The following is an 18,204-nucleotide window of genomic DNA, read 5'->3' on the forward strand; positions in this document are numbered from 1 at the left end:
CAAAACTTTATTATTTTGGCAGTAAGTGTTTTATCAACTATAATTGCTTTCCACCATGGAAGATTTCCAAGCTTGTGTACATGTGCAGCTGCATGTACAACTCTTCCCACCACCCCCTTCATGACTATAATGAGAGACAACTCTTTAGATTTTGTCATCCGAGAAGATAATAAAATTTCTATAATTTTCCCGGCCATATTTTTCATTTTTGCATTAATCTGCGGGTTTGTTTGAGATTCTTGCAGCTGCAGTTGCAACTCATTCTTCTGTTTCCACTTAACTAGCCATCTTTCCAGAATTAGTTGGTTGTATTTAGCCCTCATTTTGCTTAGCCAAGTAAGAATATAATCATGACCATTTGCATTGAATTTAGGGAAGTTAATCACAAATATTTGCAATGTATCAAAGCTGTGAAAAACCTTCTGAAAACTGTCATATTTCAATTCATTTGAAAATATATTGAAGGCGTCACTGAAATTGAATTTATTCATTACTTCTTGACTCGTCCATTCTTGCTTTAGAGAATCGATTTCGTTGACAAGCCCGCTAATATCATTTTCATTATCATTTTCATCATTAGATTCTGGAACCACATTTTCTTGTATAAAAGTGTGACTAACATGATCACTAGTGCTCACAATATCCTTCAACCCATCGAATTCACAACTTGCATTGTGTAGGCTGTCCGCAACCGTTCCTGCATCAGATTTATTTCCTGACATATCAATTGGAACCTCTATTGAAACAGACTTTCTATTTATTTTTTCTTGATCCACAACAGGTTCCTTTGTGGTTTTCTGTTGATCAGCCACTTCCATTTCGATACTCATATCTTGATTCAAAGTGTCATCTATATGTGCAGCTTTAGAAGAATCAATATGATCCTTGGTGGGTACATCCAAATCCTTATTTTTATTCACAATATCAAGAAAATCAATTTGGTTCGTTGCCTTTTCATATGCCTCCTCTAGTGTTTTTGGTCTCAACAACTTAATCCACCACTTAATTTCAGGTTTCAAACCCTCCACGAATAGACTTATAACATAACCCTCACTTAGAACTACTCTAGTTAGGAGAAAATCAAATGAGTTACAGTAGTCTTGAAATGAACCTGTTTGTTGTAAGTTCTTGATGTCATCCATGGATGAAGTAGTATTTAGGATTCTTGTTTCTTTATATTTGGTTTCGAATAAGCGAGGACTTCGTTTTCCCCATGTTGATGATCCCATCCATTCATCAACACATCTATAACCACTGTAAAGTTCCCAATCAGTTGGTGGCTTTGAATAATCTGGTATGTAACCACAACAATGGCCCCTGCCTTCGTATTGTAACCAACCGCAAGAACACCTACGAGTCGCACAAACATGAAACTTGTTTTCCCATATCATCCCCCACATGAACACAAGAACACCATTATTACCTTGATCGTTGCCTTCAATTATTGCTGCCAAGAACCCGTTGTTGCCCTAATTTGATTGTTGACTTAGAAACCTGCTAATGCTAATGTCTAATCTGACTGTTGCTGAAATACCTCAAGAACATCTGACATACAATTGCTACTTTCAAGAATAAGTTGTTTCCCTAATTCAATTGTTGATGTATCTAATTGGTAGATTGATTTGCTTCTGTTTATCGCCTATGCCATTCATCACCATGGATTGAATCAATGGCCACCGTGATTGGCTAATTGTTTCTAGAAACTGGATTTACCATGAACTGATGTTATCACCGGAATTTGATTGTAGTTGAGATGAAATTAATCGGAACAATGACCAATTTCAGAGAATCCACACAATTTGGGGAAATCGAGTGAATTAGGGTTCAAGATCTAGAGCGTCCAAGGATTGAACAGCTTTGATACCACTTGTTACGATACAAACTATAATCGAGCTAAAGAATTGTAGAAGAAGAATCACAGAAGAAGAAGGAGATAATATCTCAAATAAATAGCTACTATTACATTCATGACTCTGCTTATGTATATAAACATATTACAACTATAACCTGCACTATCTAACATTTACAGTTTAGTCCTTCTATTATTTACTACCTAACAATTGGACGCCGTTGTGAACGGAGCACTAGAAGAAATATGCTTACAACTTCGTCGGAATTTACAACATTGAAGCTTCTGATGCCGTCGTTTCTCAGAAAACATCGTCAGTGAAGAGGAGTTGGGTTTCAGGTGAAAACTTGTGAGGCTTTTAGATCATTTGGATCTGAGATTAACTGCTTGATTCATTGCCGGACTGGGAAAGGGGAGAAGACGGTGATGATGGTGGCTGGTAGCGATGCAGGATGGAGATGGGGTGAAGATGGTGACTGGTGGCGACGCAGGACAGAGATGGAGGTGGGAGAGGGATATTGATTTGGTTGCAGGAGATGAAGAAAAGGGGATGAGAGTGTTTGGGATTTTAGTTTAGGGTTTAGGAAAGTATAAAAGGGGTTGGAGGTGGATTTGATTAAAAGAAAATAAAAAATAAATAAAGTATCAAAGTTATCAAAGTGCCCCTGATTTAACGGACAAACATAAACAGAGTTAGAAAAAATTACTAAATTTGCAAGTTTTAGAAAAGTGAGGTAGCTATTTGCACAAAATTCATAAATGATATTGTAGTTGCGTAACTGAACAAAAAATGGCACTTAACTCTAGGATTAAATAGGAGAGGAGCACAAAGGTAAGCAGTACTTGTTTTTGAATTCAATAGACAAATGGTCAAAAGCATCTCCACATTTAATATTTAGCCTGGTACTGAAATCAATGATTATAAAACAAGTCTCACTCTGTTTGTTTCTCCCTACCCTACTTTTGTTATGTTATTATTTGATACTTCTCTACCATATCACAGATACCAGACCCCATGTGCATTCATTGCTGGTCCAGGTCCAGCTCCAGCTCCAAAAGAAATATATTTTTCAAATGACATTCTAACAAATATAAATATATTTTATAATAAATCAATATAGTATGTACCCACTATATACAAAAACTCACCAAACATGGTCAAAATTCAGACATGTGTCGCACTTGCATGTCAATGGTCAAAACTAGTCAATTTAATGGCAGCAATTAGTTTTGATTCTTATTTCTCTTCTTTAAAATCATTGATATGATATCAATCGTTTCACAGGCCGCATAATTACCACCCAAAAGCCAATCCAAAGCCTTGGAAGCTGCATCCTTTTCAGCTTGTTTCTTGTTGTTACAAGGACGGCCAGTGATTTGCATCCCGTTGAATTCACAAACCGCCACAAACTGGTTGTTTGACAAGCCAGTCGTGTAGGTTGGCGCATTGTATCCCGCTCTAGCAAGTAATGTTTGGAGTTGACTTTTCGAATTGTCACCTCCCGGTCCACTTTCTAAAACTAGAGGCGGTGGTGGTGGCAGAGGTGATCTACATATCACCTGGTGGTTGTATACAAACCTGCCACTGCATTGATCCTCTGAGAGTAATAACTGTATGGCAGACAAAAGGTTGTGGTGGGATTGTAAGTTAACTTTTGGGTTCATTAATTTGATCTGGAATAACTCGCTAAGCTCTCGTTTTATAATTTGATACATTGTTGCCACTTCAGGTTCCATGAAGAACTCCAAGTATCCTCCCAACATTTTCATGTGTCCCTCAACATCACCTATTGAAATGTTTCCTCCAAATAAGAGCAGCATTGAATCAGATACACCTGTTGAGTCTTGAAGGTAAACAGAGTTGACTTTGACTTTTTTGTTGAAGACCAGCCATGGGTATGGTATTTTAGAATCACGTGCTTTAACTGATTTCTGAAGTAAGAAATAAGAATATGAGAAGACAAACATATCAAATTTATAGATGACGATGATGATAGAAAGTCTTTAGCTTACCGAATGTAAACACACCGAACCGTCTTCCATTGTTTTCAGCGATAACGAGTTGTCCTTGTGCTGGAAATGTATTCATTTTATCAGACATAAAGATAGGATTGAATAATGAAATATTCTAATATAATAAATGCTTGTAACTACCAGAACAGAGCAGACTCCTGGATACAATCCAGAACAGATAACTGCACGGATGAGATTTTCATTATGGCTATAAGTGTTGTAACTGCTAGCCTTGCTGTCAATAAGACGAATACTTTTAAGCGCAGATTGAAATTCCCTTCGAAGAGAATCAATAGCTTTCATTGATTGAGAAGAGAGGAAGTTCTTCCAACAGTATTTATAACCAATTTTCTTTCGTTCAGCTACTTTCCAACCGTTGTATGCTCGTAAAAGGGCAAGATGGTCACTAAATCCATGGGAAAATTGTGCTTTAGCAGCCTCTGCCAACTGTAAAAGGCATTAGAGTTAAAATATTATAAAGTAAGCATTTAACTATGTAATGAAACAGGAAGGATAACGGGTAATAAACCTCCTTCATTTCCAAAGGTGCTAAGAAAGGATCCCTAACAGTAAGACCAGCCACAATGGTCAATATCGGGTCAAGGCAGTTTAATAGTGCACCCATTACTAGCATCTTTCCATGTTAGGGCTCCATTGGAAGATTTGCCAAGTAGCCACCTGCAACGCCTCTAGTTTAGTAAACTTTGTAAAAACACAAATTTTAAAGGCAAAACCGTTCATGTGATCAAAACCGCTCCGGGTTGAAAAGGTCATTTCTATTACATGCTGAGACAAACCAGGTCAGACTGGATTGACCCACAACTAGGACTGTTAAATGGGTTGTGTTTGCAGGTAGAACCCGAAAATCAAGACATGTGAACTTGAACATGACATGAAACGTGTATTTGCGGGCTGACTCGAGCACGATCTGTTTAACCCGGAAAAACTTTAAACTATGCCAATTTATTCTTAAAAGTTAAAACTAAACACTTGACATCAAGAATTCACAAATAGTTAAACTTATTATACAAAACACATTTTAAACGGGTTAATGCGTGAACCCGCCGGGTTAACATGAACACAATCCCTCACTGACTCGACCCGAAACTGACCCAATCACGTTTAGACTTTGGACCAAAACCAAACCCAAGAATTTCATGTTAGGTTCATGTCATGTTTTCGTATCGTGTCACAAGTTCACATCCATATTTGATCATTTTCAAACTGTTATAAAATAGTTAATGTGTCAATTATGGTTTAAAAGATATTATAATTACATTAATAATCTTTATCATAGATAAAAACGACCTCGGAGGTTGTATGCACTAAAAAATTAAGTAAACTATGAATGACTTTCAATTATCAAACCATTTGAAATTTGACCAATTGACCGCTTGGTTATAAAAAGTTGTTTTGGCCCCTTTGAAATAGAAACACAACCTAAACCGACCCAAATACAAGTAAACTGGTAAAAAATGCACCCACTGACGAAATCCAACATACCCAAAACGGTCATTTGTTCACTCCCATCCAAAGCACCAATTAGCTTGAGATATTCAATAGCATTTTGAACCTACAAACAAAGGAATAATACTGTTAGCTTACAAAATTGTGCAAATAAACTCTTCACCAATTTTGAAATAAACTGAACGTTAACATTACCGCTAATAACTCAGGTGAATGCATAGCCCTAGATAAGAATCCATAAATACTACCAAGATTCAAACTTTTGATTTGCAGACAAAGGGATTCCAAAGGAGTCCTCAGTATTTTTGGCAGTTGATAATCAGCAAAAGAATCATACACGCATTTCGGATATAAATGGTAGCATTCTCCTGTTTGAACACGGCCCGACCTTCCTCTCCTCTTAATATTCAGTAACAGAGTAACAGTACATCAATATATGATCTCAAAACTCATTATTTTAATTAAATAATAGACAGAATTACAAATTTTGTCCTTTAAAATAAGACGAATTACGGTTCGTGTCCTTTTCTAAGTTTCCTTGCAGGCGGTGTACTTTAAACTTTTTTTTTCTACACGTTATGTCCTTTACGCTAACTGGGTTAGAAAAACCCAGTTAAATGCCCTCACGTGAGGCACATGTGAGGGCATTTTTGTCTTTTCACCTGTACCTGCAACTTCTTCTTCCTCTTTCCCTGTGTTTCTTAAAACACAGAGATGAACACCACCACAAAGCCTCTTTCCCTGTGTATCTGATTTTAAGGGGACTGCCATGCCACCACCAACAGCCATGAACACCACCACCACCAACAGCCATGAACACCACCACCACCACCACCAAAAAACCACAACCATTCGATCTCCAACCGCCATCTCCGCAAACACCTCCGTATGGTTCCATCATCATCTTCATCTTCCCGTTGAAAACCCTAATTCAACCCAATTCCGTACAGATTTCAATCTCCGTAATCCTTCAATTCCAACCCAATTCAACCCAGATCTGACACTATCACCCAACTAATTGCAATCATACGCCTTCAATTTCACGTCTTGATGCTCAATTTCTCGTGATTTTGAAACCCTAGCTTCGTTGACCGGTTCGATTTCTTGATTTCTTTTGGGGGAATTGATAACCCGGTTCGGATTTTATAGGACATCAAGACGTGAGGGCATTTAACTGAGGTGGTGACATCAAGACGTGAGGGCATTTCTTTTGGTGGTGACATCAAGACGTGAGGGCATTTAACTGAGGTGGTGACATCAAGACGTGAGGGCATTTCTTTTGGTGGTGGTGGTTTTCATGGCTGTTGGTGGTGGCATGGCAGTCCCCTTAAAATCAGATACACAGGGAAAGAGGCTTTGTGGTGGTGTTCATCTCTGTGTTTTAAGAAACACAGGGAAAGAGGAAGAAGAAGTTGCAGGTACAGGTGAAAAGACAAAAATGCCCTCACATGTGCCTCACGTGAGGGCATTTAACTGAGTTTTTCTAACCCAGTTAGCGTAAAGGACATAACGTGTAGAAAAAAAAAGTTTAAAGTACACCGCCTGCAAGGAAACTTAGAAAAGGACACGAACCGTAATTCGTCTTATTTTAAAGGACAAAATTTGTAATTCTGTCTAAATAATAATCTGAAAGAAGCTTACTTGCTTAACAGAATCCTTGGATATCCAGGAAGGAAGCAAGCAAGGAGTATTGTTAAGTGCATCATACGATGACTCTTTGGCCTTTCCACAATCAATGACAAAAACCAAGTCATCAATTGTAATACTGGTTTCAGCAATATTTGTAGCCAATACAATTTTCCTCACCCCACTATCCACCTTCTCCAATATTAACTTCTGCTCTGAGCTGGACATAGGACCATGACACGTCAGCAACAAAACTCGATTTGGATCTCCCAAAACTGAATGAGCTTGTAGCTTCTCCTTCAAAGAGATGATGTCATCCCACCCGGTCATAAATACCAAAATACTCCCGGGTTTTTCATTCTCACAAATCTTGCATAGTAGGTATTCTATGAGGTTAAAATTTAAGCAATCTGGATTCCAGCAGAGCAAAGAGTCTTGTGTCTGTTGACTGTATTCACTGTAGTCAGCAGATCCAAGTGCGTCCTGGTTTCAAATTTACACAACATGTTATACTTCAGAAACATAATCCATGAAGAAAAGTAAGTAATAATTGTATACCACGACAGCTGAAGCAATTTGGCTCTTCCTTTTGTTTGAAGTCTGTTTATTTTGTTTCCATACTTGACCATATTCATCAATTTGATTGTCGGCTGTCAATCTGTATCCGGTTGATTCCAAAATATCTTCCAGATAATAGGTACGCACAGGATGTGTCACACCCTGCATGCAAGGGAAAATAATAAATACAAAAATAGAAGAGGCAGTTTTATATACTTCATGAAAAAAGTTAATAAAGATTACCGGTATCTGGATAACTGGAGCGCCATTAAAGTAGGAAGAGAAAATTTCTGCATTTATGGTTGCGCTCATCAACACGAGCCTTAGTTCAGGGAGAGAAGGAAGTAACTCTTTCATAACAGTAAGCAGAAAATCTGGCACGTAGAAGAAAACATATTAAAAATGCACTTCAAAATCATAAGCTCATATCCAGAAATACTGTTTTCTGGTATAAGTTTACCTTCATCAATTCCACGTTCATGAACCTCATCAATGATAACATGAGTCACACCTTTCAAATCTCTATCAACCAGCAATCTTCTCAATAAAACTCCACTTGTACAGAACAGCAGGTGAGTATTTCTTCCTTTCACACCCTCTAACCTAACTTTATATCCAACATTTTCACCCAATTTCTCCCCTCTTTCAATGGCAATTCTTTCAGAGACAGACATAGCAGATATTCTCCGAGGTTGAGTGCATATGATGCTACATGTGGCCCCACGTATAGAATTAATCTCGGATTCTAAAATAAACTGGGGAACTTGTGTTGTTTTCCCGCAGCCGGTTTCACCTGAGATGATAACAACCTGTAACATGTACACTATCTTACAATGAAATTGAACCACAACTAATTATTGATAAATCTGGCACAAAGATCTCAAACTCTGAGATACCTGATTGTTCGAAATAGTATTCAATATTGCATCCTTCTCTTTGTAAGCAGGGAGACTACTCCGGAACTCAAGCATCTTCTGACCTTCAGAAGATTTCTGTAGAGAAAAACATTATTCCAACAGCATCATATATTCATATCCTTGGTAAATAACACATAAGCACATGAAGAATAACAAATACATGTGAATGACCAGTTAAATCTTGAAATTATATAACATTGTTTACGATTAACTAACCTGCCAAGCTTGTTGCTCCAAGTTCAATTGCATACTTTTTCGCCAAAGTGCATTGTCCGATACACCTTTATTTTTTGGGATTGACTCTTTTGCCTCAACGGGTCCATTATTAGCAATACTGTCACTATCAATTGCAGTTGGAAACAAAATATCTCGAGAATCATCTATGCTCTTAGTCTTCTGGGAAAGATACTTTCCAAGATGATCATTAACTCTTCTATGCAAACCAGGTGACAAAATCACCTGCTTGCAGAACGCAGTATTAAATAATCACATGTAATATATTTATATTTTATTAGGAAAAGCATATCTTAAAAATTATACCTCCCTCTGTGGCCGTTTATCATCGAGGTCAAATCTGTAATTTGGCAATGGGACTTTGCTGACAACAATCGTTTTGGCATACAAACGGCTGAAAACAATTACAGTCAAAAGGCCGCTTCAAAGTACATAAAAAGGCATGTAACAAAGCTGATGGTGGTGCTTAATTACCTATGCAATCCTAAACTACTTGCCAGAGATGCTATTTGATCATAATCACGCCTGTCCTTCTTTTCCTTTGACACCAGCTCTTGTTCATCCTTGCTTTGCACTAATGCTGTTAGCCTCCGTATCAAAGAATCTATGTCATCAGACCCCAAAACACCCTAAAAATATATGTTAGATTGTTTACAAATATATGATGATACCACATAATGCAGCTAAAATACAAGATGTGTGTTACGCTGACTTAAGCAATAAAAAAGGATAACCGAATTCTCATGGAGTATGGATCATTATTATCAACAGCGCATGCGTGAAAACCAAAAATCATATAACACGGGGTTGCTCAGATACTATTTCTCTCTTTTGTAACTACTCTGTAAATACTACTTGACTTAGCTCTTTTCTTGGAAACATAACACTTGTTTTTCAACACGATAGAGTGTGATCGTTAATTGACTATTACTCTATGTAAATCTAAGTAGTTAGCTCACATACATGCACATAGCCTAATAATGTAGGTGTAAAGATGAAACATCATACCACATAGAGTATACATAACTAAAAAATGTTTACTTCAAAATTCAAAACGGTATTAAAGGCAAATGACTAGTTGACTAGTCAAAGTAACGTTATCTCGAATCAAAATGTAGTTTTCTTAGCGGCAATGCAACCAAACCTAGAAACCCAAAGTTAAGCCTGACTGTACTTAAAACAACTTAATAATTCTTATTATAATAAACAACATATATAATGAATAAGTGTTGGACAGAAACTCACATTGTTAACGGATAACTGGAGGTCACGAACATAATCTACATGAGGAAGCGATTGGTGGTCATCAACAGGCAAGTACGGATAAACAGTTGATAAAGTATCACAGGATGAAATAATAATGTTAGCGGATGAGGAGGAATTAACAAAGCGGCGGTGCGAATAATAATAATAAGAAGAAGAAGAAGGCCTGAATTTGAGGCGGTGTAATAAGGAGGAAGAGGAAGAGGTTGTTCGAAGGCAGGAAAAGTCAGTGGCAGTAGTTAGATGGAATGCACCGTGTTCCATAACACACACGCCTGCTGCTGTCCCAGCGATGGTGATGGTTGGGGTTTTAGCCAGGGGATACGGTTATTTTTGTTCCCGTCGAATTTAATAATGCTTTATTTATGCCTTCAATAATATTAATATCACACTTTTCTCTTTTATTATCGTGCTTTCAACTCGTTTTATTATCCTGCTTTCAACTCGTGTATTAGTTGATACCCGAGCTCATTGGCATCTATATGACATGTTGAGATGAAGTAAACCAACCTCCACATCCACACCCACATCCTTATGGTTCACATTATGAGGTTGATGGCGTTTCTTGGAGGATCTTTCTACTACTAAGCTCGACAGACCCGACATGTTTGTTGAAGAAACACGTGTTGTGATCGTAAAGATAAAAATTAAAATAAAGATTATGTCATTGTGTCTTTCGTTTGTCACTGTGTCTTTGTGCTCAACATTTGCTTTATGTTGATTGTGTATTACGTTCAAGCCATTGTGTAATATGTAGATTCCATTGTGTTATATGTATTTACCACTGTGTCTTACGTTTAAGGTCATTGTGTTATATGTATTTACCACTGTGTCTTACGTTTAAGGTCATTGTGTTATATGTATTTACCACTGTGTCTTACATTTAAGGTCATTGTGTTATATGTATTTACCATTGTGTCTTACGTTTCAAAGTTTCAAGTCATTTTGTTATATGTATTTACCATTGTGTCTTACGTTTCAAGTCATTGTGCTATATGTATTTACCATTTTGTCTTACATTTAAGGTCATTGTGTTATATGTATTTACCATTGTGTCTTACGTTTAAGGTCATTGTGTTATATGTATTTACCATTGTGTCTTACGTGTAAGGTCATTGTGTTATATGTATTTTACCATTGTGTCTTACGCTTCAAGTCATTGTGTTATATGTATTTTACCATTGTGTCTTACGTTTCAGGTCTTTGTGTTACATGTATCCATTGTGTTTTACGTTTCAGGTTAATGTGTAATATGTATTCATCATTGTGGTTAGTATTAGATAATTTGTTGGTATTTTTCATTACATTTACATATTATTATTACACAACGGTGTTATTAGTATTTTAAAAAAAAACACAATGATCAGTTGAAAGACACAATGGCGAAAAAACACAATAATAAACAGAAAAACACAATGACAAAAAAAGACATAATGGTAAGCAAAAAAGCACAATGAAATAAATTATTTTTTATTCTTATATAACAAAATTATACTCATATTAAAGGTAAAAAAAACGCTTGTTATTATGGTGAATTTTATTTTAAAAAAAAATATCATATGAAAAAGTTATAAAATGATGGAGGTATTAACATGTGCCTTGCATGTGGAGAGAGAAAATGTGTACAATTACCTCTATACCCTTTTTTCTTTGGTCTCTACTTGACACATGTCAATTAATTATGGCTTCTCATCCTTCTCATTTTTATTCCCTTTTGTTGAATAACTTTACCCTAGTCTATACATGGATGAATGAGAATATATAGATCATCTAGTCTAATACTTGCATAAAGCTGTTTTTTCACGTGACAAATTCTTCAAATTGGAGATAAATTTGTTTGGTTCCTCTACACCTAGGACACCCATATAATAGTGATTAAAATAAACTGGCGATCGAGAGACGTAAAATTATAATAATAAATATTATCAGTAATATCTATTCTAATAAACTAAAATAATATAGACACATGTCAGTTTGTGATTAATTCTCACAATTGTTTTCCCTCTAAAACTAATATATGTTATATATTAATAATTATTCACTTTTCTTTTAAACTATATTTATATTATATCTATAACATGATTAAATTATTTATTTTTCTTTAAACTATATTTATATTATATCTATACACTTTATATATCAAAACATACTTGGTGAAATCTAAAAATTAACAACAAATCGTTAAATATTAAAAATAATTTAATTTTAAATGTTATCATTAACATATTATACTATGTATATTGTTGAATATTGTAAATAAAAAAACACTAATATGCTTTCAATTTACGAAGTAATTTTTTTAATCATTAAATTATAAATATGTGTTTAAAAGTTGATCCATTTTTTTATAAATAAATCAATTTATCTGTTGTTTTTTTTGTACATTGTCTTATAATTTTATAAATTATAAATATATGATTTAAATCTATCTATTTATTTTTTCGATTAATTTAGTAAACTATACATATATGTGTTAAATTGTAAGGAGAGTATATACCAACACTTTCAAATATATTAAAGTTTATCATATTTAGTTTCGTGTGGTTTTTTTTATCAAGGATTGCTGCGGGTTTTTTGTGGAACTTAAGTTTGATTGTTATGGGTTAAAAGTTGGTTAATAGATCGTTTGGTACAAATTAACTACATTTGGCTCAAATTTGTTACGGGTAAAAAGGGGTAATATGAATATTTTTAAAATTTTGATAATGCAAATAGATTTATTGTTAAATTTGTTACGTGTTCAAAGTTTTGACTTGAAAATGTATGACAAATGAAAGTTAGAATTTTAAATGTGATTGGGTTTCGAATTTATATTTAATGACATTTTTGGAAATAGTCAAGATTCGGGATTTTGCACGTTGGGTATTTTTCCCTTGACTATTAAAATTTAAGAAAAAATGACAAACACTTCCGACATGCCACCTCAAGGCCTATCAATGCTTCTAACTTTTATCAAATTAAAAAAAATGTGTCAACATTGAATTTTCCTTGAATAGTTATCAGAATGTTTTATGTGAAGCATGACATACAAAATTATGTTCAAGTGAAGCAAAACATTCACAAAATTGAACGGGTTAACATGTTATTTTTTTTTTGTCAATTGGCAAAGTCGAGAAACCCCGTAAAATTATCAAACTGTTTTTTATTATGTCGCTCAAAACTATTATTATATGAGAAGTATTCTCCAAAATTGGTTCATAACTAAATTTATTTCAATTAAACATATATGGTACTGAGAATAATTTTTCAATAGATGAAGTGTTTTTTAGTATGCTTTTGCAGGTGCATTATTTTTTAATTAAGTTCATTTTTATTAGTAAATTGTATTTATAGCAAATTTGTATTATATTTATATCTCATTATTATTGTCATTATTGTGTAACAAATCTCCCAAAAATATGGAGATCTCTTGTATTATATATTGATTGAAAATCAATGAGATGAGGGAGGAAATTAACATTCCTATATGGTATCATTAACCTAATCGATCCTCTTCTTCCGCCCAAACCACCGCATGCGTCTTTCTTCTTCGCCGGCCGGTCACTCTTCTTCTTCAATCTTGTCTCATTCTCCTTCATCTACCCTACGGTTGCTTCATGGAATCGTCAACCCTTCTTCCCGCCCTTACCGTCACAAATATAAAATCCCATATCCCCATCTCCCTCGAAAAAGATTCACCGGCCTACTCTACCTGGAAAACCCTTTTTCAGGTACACTGTGAAGCATACGAGGTTGCAGACCATCTGTCTCCTCGAATCCCGCCTGCTGCTCGCCCCTCTGTTTCTGACCCGACAGCCGCTACAGCAGAGGCTGCGAAAGCAGAGGCTGCCGCGGTGGCCGCCGATAGTTTATGGAACCGCATCGATGCACTTGTCAAGCAATGGATCTATGCTACAATTTCTCAGCCCCTGCTACGAATCATTATCCAGTCGGGTCAAACGGCCTACGACGCATGGACAGCGGTCGAACATGAGTTCAATGACAACCAAAACACTCGGGCGGTATTTCTTGGTCAAGAATTCGCTAACTTATGTCTTGATAATTTTTCTTATATGGCAGATTATTGTGAGCATGCCAAACATCTGGCTGACCAACTTGCAAGTGTGGGTGCCCCTGTTGAAGACCGCATCCTTGTTCTTAAGGTATTAACCGGCCTCACTGAGCAATATGAGAGTATCTCAACGGTCCTTCAAAACCGTGAGCCACTACCATCGTTTTCTGAGGTTCGGTCCTTCAAAACCGTGAGCCACTCCTTGACGTTTGAAGAAAGCAAAAAGAAACGACATGTTACTCGGAACTCTCAATCGGCCTCCACCGCTCTTCATACAACCACCACAACTAACCCACGCACCACACCCCAACAAGCCTACTCTACTGCTGACTCAAACCGAAGCCAAAACAGGCCCAATTCCCGTCGTGGACGTGGAAGAGGGCGGCCCAATAACACCCAAAACAGGCCCAACACCACTGCCTCATCTAACCCGAGCCACCCCTATATTGTTTTTCCGAGTAACTGGACTGCATCTCAATGGGCCGCCTTACTAAAGAACAATCCCACCACATCTAACAACTCGGCACACCCACCTTGCTCATACCCGTCTCGGCCCAACTCGCAAATTTCACAGGGAATCCTTGGCCCTCGCCCTGATCAGGCTCACCTCACAGGGTACTCTCCAACAGATATTGAACAGGCCCTTTATTCTCTGGCTCTCAACCCACCGGACCATGGGGTAATGGATACTGGCGCCTCCTCTCACTCTGCAAATGAGCAAGGTATATACTCTCCGTCTACTTTTAATACTTGCACTAACAAATATATTATTGTTGGAAATGGCATGACCATACCCGTAGTGGCCCAAGGCAACCAAGTCTTCCCACCACCATACCCTCCCCTCAAGCTTAACAATGTCCTTTTTGCCCCTAATTTAATTAAAAACCTAATTTCTGTGCGTCGCCTTACCACCGAAAATTTGGTTTCTATTTAATTTGACCCATTTGGCTTTCTTGTGAAGGATCTCAAAACACGGGCTCCTATCCTACGATGCAATAGCACAGGCGTTCTATATCCCTTGACTCAACCACTCCCCCTCAAGACCACTCAACCTTCTTCTTTTGTTGTTGTTTCTCAAGATCGCTGGCATCAACGCTTGGGACATCCTGGAGACAATCTACTCAACGCCTTGAAATTGTCTTCATTTATTGATTATGGAAAACTTAATAAGTCACTTTGTCAATCGTGTGTTTTTGGCAAAAGTGTTAAACTGCCGTTTTATGATTCTATTAATTACACTTGTTTTGCATTTGACATTGTTCATCGTGATTTATGGACCTCTCCTATACTTAGTACGGGAGGCCACAAATATTATATTTTGTTTCTGGATGATTTTACTAATTTCTTGTGGACTTTCCCCTTATCAAATAAATCTCAAGTCTTTCAAACCTTCACCACTCTTCACAACCACATAAACACCAAATTTAAAAGTAAAATCAAACAATTTCAATGTGACAATGGAACCGAATATGCAAATCAAAACTTTTACAATTTTTGTGATCATAACGGCATGCAATTTCGTTTTTCATGTCCCTACACCTCGTCTCAAAATGGTAAAGCGGAACGCAAAATCCGCACCATTAACAACATGATTCGTACTCTTCTTGCCCAAGCTTCTTTACCTCCCAACCTATGGCATCACGCCCTTGAACCCGCCACTTATCTCCTAAATATCTTACCAAGCAAACTTAACAACTTCAAATCCCCCACCACTCTCCTTTACAATTGCACTCCAGAATACGATCACCTTCGTGTCTTTGGATGCCTCTGCTACCCTCTCGCCCCATCCACCAAAATACACAAAACTTGACTATAGATCTCATCCTTGTGTATTTTTTGGCTACCCCACCAATCATCGTGGATACAAATGTCTTGATCTTACTTCTCACCAAATTATTATTTCAAGACATGTTCACTTTGAAGAATCCATTTTTCCCTACACCATTCAATCCCCAACAAAATCACCCTCATACGATTTTCTTAATCCCACAATCAATTTCTTGGTTTGGGACTATCTCCAATACAAAAATACAACCAACCCCCCTCCTGCTACCCCCGTACCCACTACCCGTCCTTCCTCCGAACCCAACCTTTCCACCTCTTATCGGCCCACTATCAGTCCCTCTCAGCCCACTATCAGTCCATCATCCACCAACCAAATACCCACTGACCAGCCCAACTCTTCTCCCACCCAGGCCCGACCCACTGGTCCGACCCCCTCTCAGCCCGTTTCACCCTCCGAAGCCCAAATAAACCCTCTGTCCACTCCACCCATATCGTCCAGCCCACCCCCTCCTTCTGCTCCTTCTACGAACCACCCGTCTACCACCGTACCAACCCAACCTCTTATACCTACCACCCGTACCATACACACTCGCTCCATGAGTGGTATTCACAAACCTAAACACCACTTTAACCTCCACACTGCCACCATCGTTCCACTACCCAAAAACCCTCAGGTTGCCTTATCCACTCCCGAATGGCACAATGCCATGTCCAACGAATTTAGTGCTCTTATTAAAACAAGACCTGGGAGTTAGTACCTAGAACACCTGACATGAATATTATTCGTTGCATATGGTTATTTAAACATAAATTCAGGTCGGATGGCGGTTTGGAGCGTTACAAAGCTCGTTTAGTATGTGATGGTCGTAACCAGCAGACGGGTATAAATTGTGGCGAAACTTTTAGCCCAGTGGTTAAACCATCTACCATCCGGTTGGTTCTTTCCTTGGCCCTCTCCAAGTCTTGGCCCCTTCATCAGTTGGACGTTACTAATGCGTTCCTACACAGCAACTTGGAGGAGACTGTATACATGCACCAACCCATGGGCTTCCGTCACCGTGACTTTCCGGACCACGTTTGTCGCCTACGAAAGTCACTTTATGGTCTCAAACAGGCTCCTCGAGCCTGGTATCAACGTTTCACAGACTTTGTTATCTTGCAGGGATTCACACAAAGCAAATCAGACAATTCTCTATTTATTTATAGCCACGGGACTGAACTCACGTATCTTCTGATTTATGTGGACGACATTATTCTTACTACGTCCACTGAGGCATTACGCACACGGCTTTTGCACACATTGTCTGGTGAATTTGCTATGAAATACTTGGGCCCTCTCTCCTACTTCTTGGGTATTCAAGTCACTCGTACTGGTAATCAAATGTTTCTCTCTCAACAGGCATATGTCCAAGACATCATTCATCGTGCTGCCATGGATTCCTGCAAACCAGCTGCCACTCCTGTTGATACACAGTCAAAACTTTCTGCCACAGCTAGTCCGCCACATGACGATCCTTCTACATATCGAAGCCTAGCTGGTGCTTTACAGTATCTCACGTTCACCAGACCGGACATATCATATGCTGTTCAGCAGATCTGTATGCACATGCACGATCCTCGCCAGGACCACTGGAATGCATTAAAACGCATTATCAGATACCTTCAGGGTACCTCTACTTACGGTCTTCATCTCGGACCGGTACCTAATATTACTTTAGTGGCGTATACCGATGCGGATTGGGCTGGTTGCCCAGACACGCGACGCTCAACATCTGGATATTGCGTGTATTTTGGTGATAATCTTATCTCCTGGTCCTCCAAGCATCAAGCTACCATCTCCAGGTCCAGTGCTGAAGCTGAATATAGGGGTGTTGCGAATGTTGTGGCAGACATTTGCTGGCTGCGCAATCTTTTACTTGAGCTTCATCATCCTCTGTCTCGAGCTACGCTAGTCTACTGCGATAACGTCAGTGCTGTCTACCTCTCCGGCAATCCAGTACAACACCAACGTACGAAACATATCGAACTTGACATTCACTTTGTCCGCGAGCAGGTTCAACGTGGACATGTTCGCGTTCTACATGTTCCATCTCGTCATCAGGTTGCTGACATCTTCACCAAAGGTCTCCCTCGGGTCCTTTTTGATGATTTTCGATCCAGTCTCAGCATCGGTCCTCCTGACGCTTCAACTGCGGGGGTGTATTAGTAAATTGTATTTATAGCAAATTTGTATTATATTTATATCTCATTATTATTGTCATTATTGTGTAACAAATCTCCAAAAAATATGGAGATCTCTTGTATTATATATTGATTGAAAATCAATGAGATAAGGGAGGAAATTAACATTCCTATAATTTTTCTTTTCTTTTTTGGAAAATTCATTTTATGATTTAAATAAAATCAATTTATGTATAATGATACAAGCATATATGTAATAC

At 37.7% G+C, this 18,204-nt stretch overlaps 1 pseudogene across 1 annotated transcript; it reads right to left on the reverse strand.

The window, feature by feature from the left end:
- Nucleotides 1-3,008: 3,008 nt before the first annotated feature.
- LOC143620829 (DExH-box ATP-dependent RNA helicase DExH5, mitochondrial-like) lies at nt 3,009-10,191 on the reverse strand (annotated as a pseudogene). The gene is made up of 15 exons (XR_013151411.1): nt 9,910-10,191; nt 9,139-9,293; nt 8,971-9,058; nt 8,647-8,889; nt 8,410-8,505; nt 7,974-8,322; nt 7,757-7,887; nt 7,514-7,675; nt 6,971-7,438; nt 5,525-5,728; nt 5,366-5,435; nt 4,392-4,540; nt 4,004-4,309; nt 3,863-3,922; nt 3,009-3,781 (listed from the first exon to the last, which is right to left on the reverse strand). The product of XR_013151411.1 is annotated as a DExH-box ATP-dependent RNA helicase DExH5, mitochondrial-like (transcript).
- Nucleotides 10,192-18,204: the final 8,013 nt, after the last annotated feature.

Source organism: Bidens hawaiensis, unplaced genomic scaffold (genome assembly GCF_021521415.1).
Source record: "Bidens hawaiensis isolate Kalapana, Puna unplaced genomic scaffold, B.hawaiensis_p1.1 tig00000296_1, whole genome shotgun sequence".
NCBI classification, from domain to species: domain Eukaryota; kingdom Viridiplantae; phylum Streptophyta; class Magnoliopsida; order Asterales; family Asteraceae; genus Bidens; species Bidens hawaiensis.